Here is an 11,012-nt window from a genome sequence, read left to right as displayed (position 1 = left end):
CTTGGATACAGCTGACTGAGAACAGTCCACATCTTTGGCAACCATGTGTGAAGAGTTACCTTCTTCAAGAAGTTTCGTTACCTTCTCTTTTGTTTCAAGAGACATTTCTCTTGTTGGAGCCATGGTTCTTGCCACTCCACTTCGTCCAGCAGCCCTCCAAGGTGTCATGACTGCAGGTGTTTTTAACTGCAGACTAACGAGCAGATCTAATCTGAGGCAGGTGTCCATTTAGGGAAAGGAAATTGACTGGGTGTGTCCTTATTTTCTACCTCCAATTCGAGTGATTCCATACTTTTTTTCTCAGAATTGAGTGATTCCATATTTTTTTTTCCCTGTGTTTGGTCAATAAAAGTAACATTCACTGACTTCCACAATGTTTTCTCTTCATTTCTTTGAGTGTTCCTGAAAGCCAACAAGTTGYACTTTGGAATGACCTTTAYTGTATCATGTTTTTGATCCGAGTTTGTTTTACAGAATGAAATGTCTGAATGAGTGCTCATCCAAGACTGGTGATTCCATTCCTTTTGCCAGGGGTTGTATTATACAAATGCTTTGAAAATACCATTCCCTACCCTACTTTTAAATACAATCTCTAATGCAAATGAGAAAACCGTGACCATTAAACACACCACATGATAAAACAGTAGCCATTCCATTTTTTTAAATGAWAACCTTCTATCAGCTAAAACTTTAGAAGTTAAGCATTACATACCCGGGCTATATGTACCATACCATCACAAACAGTGCAGATCTGTCACACACAAAAAAATATACAGTTAGAAAAGCCACTAGGTTCTCTGCAGTATAACTGGTGAGTTAACAGTGAACAAGGACTGACTGATTTTCTCAGGAAAAGCCCTCTGTTTAAACTAATTAAGACTATCTGGCATAAAGAGGCTGCAGTTCAATGGGCTTTAATCAGTCCAACWCAATGAGGCTGATTCATTCATGATAGGTACGTAAGATTGTTTTCTTTGAACAGCTCAGACGAGATTACAACATCGCAATGTACAGATATTATTAAAGCTTAAGCAAAGTGGTTTATTAATGAGACAAAAAGTACTCTGCAAAATGGGACTCATTTACTGTCTAAAGCTGTCTGTAACTGCCTGTTATGACAGAAGGGATGACTGGATGGCGGTACATWAACAGTGAGCTCAGCATTGATCCCAAGTATATTCTGTAGAGCTGAAGCAAAGGTCTGCTGCTAGTGTCCAAATGTTATGACATTTGACAATAAGTACAAAGTTTATAGCAAAATAATATCTAAACAAATTCATGACTACCTTTATGTTAAGTTTTTATACAACAGAACTGCAACYGTAAAAATAGTGACCACTGAACATATCAAAACAGAGTAATAAAAGGGTCCTCCCTTTTGTAAAATGCTTCAAATGCAAACCTAAAATCACAATATTTTAAAACTGTTAGATTAACGTAAAGGTACAGTGTAGCATAATTATGTTCCACTTGACCCACTCAGTCCATCTCGTATTTGTTGTTTTATTGCAAACTTAAAACTTTTCCTCTAAAAAAATGTCCAGCTTTAAGATGCTGCCTAGCTTTAAGATGGCAGCGCCCATAAAAACAGGATCTCATGGATTCAGTTCTCAACAGAAGAAGGTGAGCTGCCAAGTCTAGATTTCTTTTATGGCTGATGTTCTGCTTATAAAGCTGAAAAGTCACTCTCACTTCTGTTTTTATGTGAAAGAGTTTGCTGAAGTATTAAGCTAAAGTTAGCTCACTCCACTGTTTTGATATCACTCTGTCAGGTCATCACATTCTCTTGTAGTCCCTGTCAATGATGTACACTGCGATGTACTTTTTCCCCCCTCTCAGCTTTTTGTAACTTCTGTCCCCTTCACTCAGCTGTTCCTCACAGAATCAGGAGGCTGCAACCATAAATGTGATCAATATTGTATAGGTGGAAAATCTCAAATAATTAACACAGATTCATCAAATTCCACATCAAATTCTGCATCTTTCTGTGTTTTACAGTAAATTCCACTTTAACATATTCTGTGATTCAGTCCACATTTACTGGATCTCAGAAATCATAAAGCCCAACATAAACAACTTACAAGCTAATCTTGAAGCATTTTTATAAAGCATCTAATGTTCTGTTGAACTGAAACAGTTTTTTCCAAACTTTGTTTAAAAAACTGCCATTTAGAGAATGATTAATTGATGAAATACTATGCCATCATATATTAAGACACTTCAAGTGATATAAAAATATTAGAAAAACACTGATTAGTCCTTCCATGTCTGAGGCCATGATTGTTAAAATAAATGGACTAATTTGTTCAACTATGGCATGATGTAATACATCTCCAAGGGCAAACACTCCTGGGACTGAAAGTGATGATGCATCTAAAACTGAAGGAAAAAAAGCAGAATGAGAAATAAGTTTCCTATTAAGGAAATCAAACCTGTCACTAGAAAACGCATGCAGTTTTGCTGTGCATAAATATTCCTGCACTCATAGGGAGAGAGTGTTCTCATAAACGTCAAACAAAAGAAAATTAAAAGACTGAAGCAAACATGGCATAGCAAGATCAATTATGTCCAAGTAACTACAAAACAGAATAAAACAAATTCAACATGAGTTAYAAATCAAGGATGAATGATCTGTTTAAACCAACATGATACAAAAGTTTCTGTTATAGATGTTCCTGGCCAGCTTCTTCACAACAGGCTTATGAAAATAACAGAACTGTCCTGTGTTTATTTCTAGGGGTGTAATCATCTCATTAGACGGGACATTTTTCATAAACAACAAGATTTTTACTATATTTAGTTACTTTGTCTCAGGTGCAGCATTATACAGTTTACATAGAATCCAGTTCACCTTCTTGTGGTCTAAAAAAGCCACAAATATATTATTTCCCTTTTACAAACTGTGCCCAAACCACAGACAGAGGTGTTTGTTTTTGTTCTTACCATTTTATGGTTTGATCATTTGCCACAAAGAAAAAAAAATGCTATGAAAACATTGTGGGTGATGCCTTTTTGAAAGTATCCTGCTACTGGGGTAATTCACTTTTATGTGATATTACACATTGTAGCAAGGTTCAAACATTTTGTTTTTGGCTCAATATGAGCATCCATGCATTTCTTAAACTACATGTAATCATTTCAACACACTGCACAGTTAAAAAAAAGTAAGAATAAGGTGCCTGTGTGTTCTAGACAACTTTTATACATTTAAACAAAACCACTAAAAAAGAGCAGTTTACAATAAATTATTGTGTCTTACTTTCTTGGAGATTTGAACACTTTGACACCCTAACAGCAGCAACAACACGAAGACGAAGTGCTGCTTGAGTTTAGGGTTGCGGAGCAGGTCACATGTCACAACAATGGAAAATCATTGTGATTGGACCGCCGAGCCAACAGCTGGCATCAAATGGTTGAATGACAGAGTTGCTGTTAACCCTTTCCACTGGAAGCAGCAACACAGCTTACCATGAACATGTCATGATTTAATCTAAAGACCAAAGAGTGCTGACTCGGAAGTCAACTCACCACTTTAAAGTTATTTAAGATCATTATCTCACATTAGATGTACACTAGACCCTCCACCCAGAGGCTGCGGCAAGAGAAAGCAAGAACATAAAAGTGGTCTGCATCTCAAACATGTCTGCATCCATGCTAAGGAAACCCTCTGGCAGTTTGAACACCTCCACGTGCCAACAACTAGATGGAAGTCAGGGATAGCAATTCTAGGGATCCCTCTGCAGTGGAGCTGCCTAATGCGAGATGTGGTATTTTTAGCTTCCCCCAGACTGTCCCCTCCCCCMACAGCTAGTCGTAGCTGAACTGGGTCAGGCCATGTAAATGTGGAGGGTGCAAGGCAGAGATACCCAGCCATTCTTGTGCAGCCTTGCTCGTGGCCAGAAGTGCTGCTTCACTCCACAGACGCGGACCTCTACACAGCTCTTAGGCCCTGTCAGGCAGCCAGTTCATAGGAACGCACAGTCAGAGGCGTCGTCAGCAACACTTTGTGCCCTTGAGAATTTTTTATTATTTTTCATGTATGGAAAAAAAAAAACACGTGAACATTCTGAATATGAAAGTCCATATTTTCATACAGCTTTAAAGCTGTCAGCTATAAAAAGACCATATTCATAAACTTTACTTATTACTAAAACATTTAAGTGAAATTTATTTGTGTATTTTTTGTAATTTATTAACCTACCTTAATGATTAAAAGTACCACGGAACACGTTGTGTCATTAATGGACAACAGCAGAAAAAAGTAGGGAGAATGCAGACATGACAAAAAATGTGGAGATATGACCCTAAATTAATGCTATTATAAAATTGGGACAGAATTAGACTCTTTGCACACAGACAACAGGGGAGTTTAACTCAGATGTTTAAGGCCACAAAAATACGCTAGAATTGACAGAGTAGGGCTGGGTGATATGGCAAAAAAAAAGATCACGATTCATTTTTTCATATCGTCTGATCTCGATTAATATTACGATTTTTTTCTTAACCTAACAAGTGACTGAAAAATATTTTAACAAATAAATAGCTACAGAAAAAAAAACAATGACTGTTATTTTAATTTCACTTTTATAATAAATAGCTGTGGTTCAGTAGAACATTACATTTTTTGCAAGGTGTTTAAAAAGTTATTTACCAAGAAATATAAACATTTATGTGGGAATCATAGAATCTCATATTAAGTTATTCTTTTGTAAAAATTTAAGTTTTAGAATTGAATTTTACATTAAAGAAACATAAACCCTATCAGCAACAATTTGTGCACACTTTGAATAGGATCTAAGCTCATTATTTACTTTTGTCATGAAAGGAACCCCACACCCCCAYGACCCCCTCCTGTTTACAGAGCTTTATCAAACAACAGACAACACCATTTCATTTTTTCTGAAAGAACATCTGATTCTGCACGACAAAATGTTGGATAAACTCCCACTTTCTGAGTGTTCAGGAGTTTGCAGCGTCTCTCAGCTGCTGTTTGTGACGAGACTCATAGAGGCAGCGATCTTCGCGTCGTGTCCAGCCCATCGTGTGCCGATAAAAYTTACAGAAGAGTTCTTCTGCAGATAAATAAATAACCGCTGGGACATTATTCGGTCCTAAACGTTACCCTAAGACAACTTCATATTTTTGGAGACGCTTTTGTTTTAGCGAGGCTCACATTTCTTTTTTTCCCCTCTCCCTCTCTCTCTGCGTGTCCGGAGGGGGACACCTCGCATGCCTGTTAGCAGGTAACAGCTGGTACAGGAAGCGACAGCGGCCAAAATACCTCAGAAACTCGCCCAAATAAGAGAACTGCGAGATTCAGCATTTTATACTGGATTACATTTTGTTTGGTTAATTCTGCGATAGGAGAAGGTGGATTCTATTTGGCTGTTGTCGCGTACATTCCCGCCATGTTTGTTCGAGTAAGAGGCTCACAGATAAACACCGTAATCGACCTGAATTTTTCTCGATCATTAATCGCTATCAAATAATCGCCCAGCCCTATGACAGAGGCATACATCCAGGGAACTACAAGTAAAAGCATTTGAAATATTTTTTTTAAATGTGCCATAATTTACTTACAAATGGTTAAATACAGTAGGAGGTTAGCAATTTAACGTGTTAAAGTTTGAAGACATTGGTTTCTTGGGCAGGGGGGATACTACAATTCAACTCATGCCAAATACATCTTTATTTGGGAAATCATTAAATATGTATCTTCCAAGATAAACTAATAACTCCTTATTAATATTTTACAAATTATCAAGTTATGTTCCTAACTGTAAAAACATTCCATTTCTCCAGCTCGTAATAAAACAATTAGCTGCAACTCTGCTGCTTCTTGTTTAGATATTGCTGCCAAAGCTGTCTAATAGTTTTTCCTGTAATCGGTAAAAACCTCGGGACAAATCTTTTGCAGAACTGTTACAAAGTCTCAGTTTCATAAGACTGAAAATATTCCAAACATTGCACCTTGTCCTGAACAAAGATGTTTGACACTAAATAGCAGCCTCATAGTCACAAGCTTAGTCATCTTTTCACCACAATCTGACCTCATTCTCCTAATAACACCTAGATGGACATTTGATGATGTGAATTCCATTATAAAGTCTAAAAACTTACAGTAGAGACTGTAGAAATATTCATATAAGCTTCAACTCTATTCATCTGAGTGCATCACCTACACTCTGTTAGTGAAGCCTCAAAGGGTGCAACTAATCCACTGCTGTGATGAGTGATGACAGTTTCACCTGGCTGTCCAAGTGAAACACGTTTAAGACACTTTGTCCATTGAGTATTTGTAAAACAGACCATGGTACAGGATTTAATCTGGTTACAGTTTCAGGGAAATGTTTCAAAATACCGTGTGCTAAGATTTCCTGTACACTGCTGATGGAGTAAAGCTTTAACTTTCTGTCTAAAATGCTACAAACTGGGACAGGTTCGACGTGCAAACRAAGCATATTGCTAAATAAATCTGTGAACCATAAGCCATCAATGATACATCCAAGTAGAGTTTTTGAAGCACAAAGTTTAGCAGTGTGGGAGTACGGTCGTTTTAAGTTTATATTTTAAAAAAGAACTCCTACACAACTTGTAAAATGTAGCAAACTATTGTTCAAAAAACTGGAAACGTTTTAGGAATATAGCATATTAAGACATTTTTTGTACCACTAGTAGGTAAAAAGCAGTATTATGATATAGTCTTGACTTTATTTTTCCAACTTGTTTATTTCTCTGCAACTATGACGTTGACGCCTATTCACTGGAAGAATACCTGCGCAGTGTATTTTCTTAAGAAAGAGCTGAAGGAATGTGAAGTAACTGGTGACTTGAACGCCACATTAACATAATACAACCGCTTTGAATAACCTTGGCCGAACAGTCTACACAGAAGACAGATAAGCAAAACTTCATCGTGAAAACATGAACTCGTAAGTGCATTGTATGTCATGGTACAACAACAGACTATGTTTAGCTTTCAAAGTTGGTTTACATACAGCTCAATGTCACCTTAGACCTACACTGACCAGATTTTTTAAATACTTCTATACACCTAGCATAAAAGTTTGAGCTGCTGTTGGAGGAGTGTTAGTTTTCATGACTGCTGCTGGTATATGACTCAAAGCAGCGCAAGTCAAAATGTGAACTTGTCAGGTCTCTCCCAAACCCATCATGACTAAGTTTCCTCTTCAGCGACTCAAAAAAAAGTGACAACTGATAGGAAGTAGTACGATACGCAACATTACCGTGGCACTGCAATTTCTCAAAACGTCTGTGCCATGAGACGTGTTCACAAACAATCAAATTAGCAAGAATTATAGTCAAAACAAGTTATTGATACTCAAATACATGCTGGTAAAAAAATTGAAACACAAAAAGCTAAAAAAATATCAACTGATCTTACCTCTGCAACAACAGCTAAAGAGACTAATGTCGTGTAACAAGTGCTGACTTCTTAGATCGCTTGAGCGGTGCTCGCCCCTGTGAGCCATAAAAAGACTGCATAGCAAGGAATGAGAAAGGGTATTTTTTGTTATTCTTGAGTGACAGCAACAGTGAGTTCAAAGGGCTCAAACACAGGGACGAGCTGTGTCAGATATTTTTGGTGAATTATTAAACATGCTTTGAATTTCTGTATGCTGATTTAGCTGAAATGAAGGATCGCTCGTCAAGATAGTTTTACAATGTGATGAAATCCTGTTTGAACATTCCCATTTCAAAGCAACACTGAAATTCCATTGTATCATACGAGCGCATGACAATGGCTACAGTATCATATGTTCCTCTGCAAGACATTCTGTCTGTAATCTGAATTGGCTTAGCGGTCAGATTATGTAACAAGTCCACAGATAACTTCTGCACTCCAAGATGACAAGCRCACCTCCTATCATTAAATCACAGTCCATTCCTCCCCAGGCATGAGATCATTTCCATGTTAAAATGCAGTTAGAGATAAATACAGTAGCCACTACAATACTCTCACTGTTGAATCACTACAGAAAACAAGTAGACACCACGGGTGCTGCAGCAAGCCGGGTCCCTTTTAATTGGATAGGAAGTGATCCCTTCAACTACACACCAAAAGGTGCTCAAAGGCTGCAACTCCACATCAATCTGAATAGCTGCAAACAATGTTTGCGAGAGCATGACATTACAGTCAGTGCCCAGATTTTAGAGTGCAGGGCAAACTGCAGAGCCTGCAAAGACTATGGTTGTATCAGTGGCATGCATGTTTGAATGACACTTTTTGCCATTAAACATTAAAATAAACTAAAGTACCTACTTCGTGCAGAATTTTCATGCGACTGTGTTCTTCAAAGGATAATGTTTAGCATCGATCAGATGAAATATATGTGTTCAGAATAACGTTTGTCGCAAATCGATGGGGAATTATGTAATTCACCGGTGCGCGAACACCGGAGAATTACATTACCCGCATTTTGACGGCGTTGTTGGTCGATAGAAGGCGTTAATTGTACTTGAATGAGAACACGTTTGCTGCCTCCGCTGTGTAGTGACAGACAGCAGGGAGGACTTTCAATTAAATGTGCCTTTACGGCAGCCTCAGTCAGTCTGGTCTGGAGCTCTTTCCTCGCGAGCAACCGCAGCGCGTGGAGTCCCACCGTTTCCACTCCGTCAAACAGCATTAATTCAGACCGTTATGTTAATATTACAGGTTGTGCAGGTGATAATATTAGGCATGGCTCAGATTATTTTCTAATACGTTACATATAACTTGTTGGCATCGATATATTCAGACAATTTAAGTGGCAAGCATTATCTAAACGTCAAATTACTGCCAAACATTGACTTTAAAATCCATCGTTTATGGCTAGCGTGAACCGTTAGCCGACTAGCTCCTACCTTAGCTTGTGCTGATTGTATTAGAGAGGGGAAATATATATATTTCAAAAGCAGCTTCTAACTGAATGGCAAGTCAAATAACACAGTCCAGAGCGAAGCAGAAGTCTCGGTAAATTATGTACAAATAATTTGAATATGACAATATCTCGGCAAGATTAGCCACCTGGATTGGAAAAAAAAAAAATGAAACGCCCAATGTCAGTATGTAAGCAAGATATAACGATAGCTAACAACGTTAGCTTCGTATAGAGCTACCCACCATTGGCTGGCCCTCGTTGATCACTGCACGCCAAAAACGAGGATTTAACCGGTCATGGCTTTATATGCAACGTCCCGAACACCTGGAAGCAATCCTTATCTTGTGGCATTTTGTCGCGCCAGCAGAGAAAATAACAATCAAAGGAACAAATACTTACTCCGTTCTCTAGAGAGCAACCCCCGTCCCTTTCTGTCTTTAACTCCCCCTCAGTCTCAGCGAAGACTAGACTCTCTCCGCCGAGCTGAGGTAAAGCCCCGCCCACTGCGCTGTCACAGCTACAACCAAATCTACAGCACGAACCTTACTGTCAAGATTAAGCCTACCCTACTCGGCGTTCATGGAATGTCCAATTCTATATACACCGGAAATGTCATGACGCATGCATTTTTTTAATTRTTACAATAAGCGAACAATGTTGATATAATTAACAGATGACTGGGAGTCCAGTAGTTGTCTTTACAGACCTCTTCCTTACAAACCGGGAGTGAAACAAAAGCATAAGCTTTTCTAAATTACCATAAATAAATGTTTTTTTTAGTTTACTTATTTTTCAAGGATTTCTAGTTTTCAAACATCACTTAAAGCATACGCATGTTTAAAACATCTTGTGTAATTTCCCAGTCGCTGAGCATGTCGTAGGCGGAAACACATCGGCGGGGAACTATCTTGTCCCGCTTCGTAGTCTTCTGTCACAACACCGCCGGGGACATGTGATGCGCGTCAAAAGGAGGATGGCTATGGACAGCTGGTGTGGATTTCCATTGGCTAGGCCAGCATATCAGTCGCCTATGGAAACGGTTACGTCATGATCCCCTCGTATTCTCAGTTTGCGCCCGTGTCGCTTTATAAATAAAGGATTTTTGAACAGTTCCCTCCCATCGTATGATCAAGTCAAATGCACTCATCGAAACGTCTCTATCATTTCTACGGCCCTGCAGTTTAAACTCCTACCTGAGCAACACAAGGCTCTTCCCTCAGCGCCTRATCAAACCCGACGTCATTGTTTCCATGATGTAGCGCGTTTTTTTCCCCCCCTCCCTCTCGCTCTCTTTGCTCCGGACTCAATGCCTGCATTATTTGCGATTCTCCAGTGCTGTTGAGTTGCACGCTTGGTAAACACAAACCCATGAGCAGGTCAGTGCCATGCAAAGAGCAGCACTGAATATAATCAGCGATTATACCAGCCAATCCATCAGACTTCTAGTATATAGCAGAAATTGAATGGCTAAGAATCGTCTAATGTCCCTAAGTGTTTTAAGACAAACAGTTGGATGAGACTAAACCTCACTTGCAGTCAATGAGTTCATTTTGGACCCCACTTTAAACAGAAAAGCCCCTCCAGTTAAGGTACTAATTGCAAACTATGAACTCAAACATAAAAAACCCGTTATGAACTACATCAAATGTCACAGTCTGAAAGAGTTTACTTTAGAGGTTTTCTAGGTATGTTAACGTACAATTCTAAAATGCAGGTACGCACTCTATGTAAACAAAGAACACCGCTGAATGTGCTGATAACCACCGGGAAGCTTGGGTCTCATGACCGACCTGCATTAGGCCTCGCTGTAGTCTGGATAGGTAAACAGATATGGCGGAATCAGACAAGCGTAGAATCTCGGAGGTGTTTAGGTATAAATAGTGTGAATACGCTGCTAAACGCAAAAGAGAAAGGGAGAAATGAATAACTGTCAAGAATAAATCTCATGGATCAAAAAAAGTTAGTGGAGAGTCATAAAGACAGAAATTAGCACTCATATATGCAATTTTTGCACAATCTTTAGACTGATTGACTCATTGTTTCTTTATATCAACAAATCTGAGTGTAACTGTCAGACTCCTTCATCCCTAACAACTTTTCCCAGGGGAACAGGAGGTGGGTGATAATTAT

The 11,012-nt window shown here is 38.8% G+C and overlaps 1 protein-coding gene across 6 annotated transcripts in view; it reads right to left on the bottom strand.

Annotated features, from left to right (window-relative positions):
• The window catches only part of atp2b1a (ATPase plasma membrane Ca2+ transporting 1a), a 61,348-nt gene that overhangs the window by 35,627 nt on the left and 14,709 nt on the right, over positions 1-11,012 (bottom strand). For 2 of the 6 annotated variants that reach the window (XM_014004793.1, XM_014004788.1), the window contains exon 1: positions 9,282-9,389. The exons of 1 other annotated variant lie outside the window; for it this stretch is intronic. The gene's annotated coding sequence lies outside the window, so the exon portion shown is untranslated. 3 more of the 6 variants (XM_014004790.1, XM_014004791.1, XM_014004789.1) reach the window with 3 other exon arrangements.

Source organism: Austrofundulus limnaeus, unplaced genomic scaffold, assembly GCF_001266775.1.
Source record: "Austrofundulus limnaeus strain Quisiro unplaced genomic scaffold, Austrofundulus_limnaeus-1.0 Scaffold26, whole genome shotgun sequence".
Taxonomy (NCBI): Eukaryota; Metazoa; Chordata; class Actinopteri; order Cyprinodontiformes; family Rivulidae; genus Austrofundulus; species Austrofundulus limnaeus.
The sequence above is the reverse complement of the archived record's forward strand: the minus strand, read 5'-3'. Positions and strand labels throughout refer to the sequence as shown.